Here is a 1,207-nt window from a genome sequence, read left to right as displayed (position 1 = left end):
TGTGACCACAGCTGATCCACAGAGTTAAATCAAAGTCTGTGAGGAAAAGTGTGAGCAGACGGGTCAATAAGGTGTGTCTGTGTCGCAGATCATTTACAGCCTGACTTGACCAATCTTCAGCAAAGCAGCAATAAAATGTGAACTTCGATAAGAAACAAAACACTCATTAATGTGTAAATTTGGTTCTTGAATGACAAGTTTACATTGTTACATTTTCAGGTCTGTGTTACAGTCTGTATGTAGAGAGTAATACAGACATAAAGGTTGATTCTATATAGATCATAGATCAGTTATAGATATAGATCAGTGTTTATACTAGTATCCTGGTGACTTTCTCATCACATACTCATGTAATGACTGAACTTTGATCTTCACACAGAAACTCAAACTCGGATCAACTGAACCTGCAGCTGAACAGGTCGGGACTTCCTGTAAGATCTGATCCAGAAGGTTTTACTCTCTGATGGGTTCACTTCAGCTTTTCAACTTTTTACAGTCAAAGCCTATAAAACACTCAGCACTTATTTAATGACAATAAATGAACAGCCTGACCATGGGCGCCCCTGTGTAAACGTCTTTAATTCCAGATCAGTTAATATGATACTGTTAATGAAACACTGATTGATCCTAGCAGAGGGTAAAATAAATGATTAACTTCTACAGTTCATGACAGATGGACTCTGAACTCTGGACTTTATTTCAAGAACATATTGGCTGCTGTGTTAACGACAAAGAGATTTTTACAGGCTCTAGAATGCCTTTCTGAGTGTGACAGAAAGATGCTGCTTCAACAGCACACATGCTAACAATGATATGAATGAATGAAGACCATGAAGTTCAGATTTATTCTAAAATATTCTCTTTGTAACTAAACTGTAAAACAGGAGATAATAAAATTCTAAAATCACACAGAAGGATCAATGTTTTTGAATAGATCAAAAGTGCCCAGCAGCACCCCCATGTGGTCACTCATGACTCTGTATTTATTTGAAACTTTTCTACTCATTGAAATGATGAACAAAGTTTATATATTTATATCAAACTTTTATTCTCTATGTCAGGGGTCGGCAACTCTGGGAACGTGTGCCACAACTGGCACAACCATAGCTGGACTGGCCATCGGGCCCATCGGGCCCACCGGGCAAATTTAGTTTTTATGGGCTGATGGTTGTTTTTTTGTTTGTTTTTGTTTTTTTGTAACAGTATA

The sequence above is a fragment of the Rhamphochromis longiceps genome, linkage group LG3 (genome assembly GCF_057381845.1).
Source record: "Rhamphochromis longiceps isolate RC_006_pf linkage group LG3, R_longiceps_female_GT1.1, whole genome shotgun sequence".
Classification (NCBI taxonomy): Eukaryota; Metazoa; Chordata; class Actinopteri; order Cichliformes; family Cichlidae; genus Rhamphochromis; species Rhamphochromis longiceps.
The sequence above is the reverse complement of the archived record's forward strand: the minus strand, read 5'-3'. Positions refer to the sequence as shown.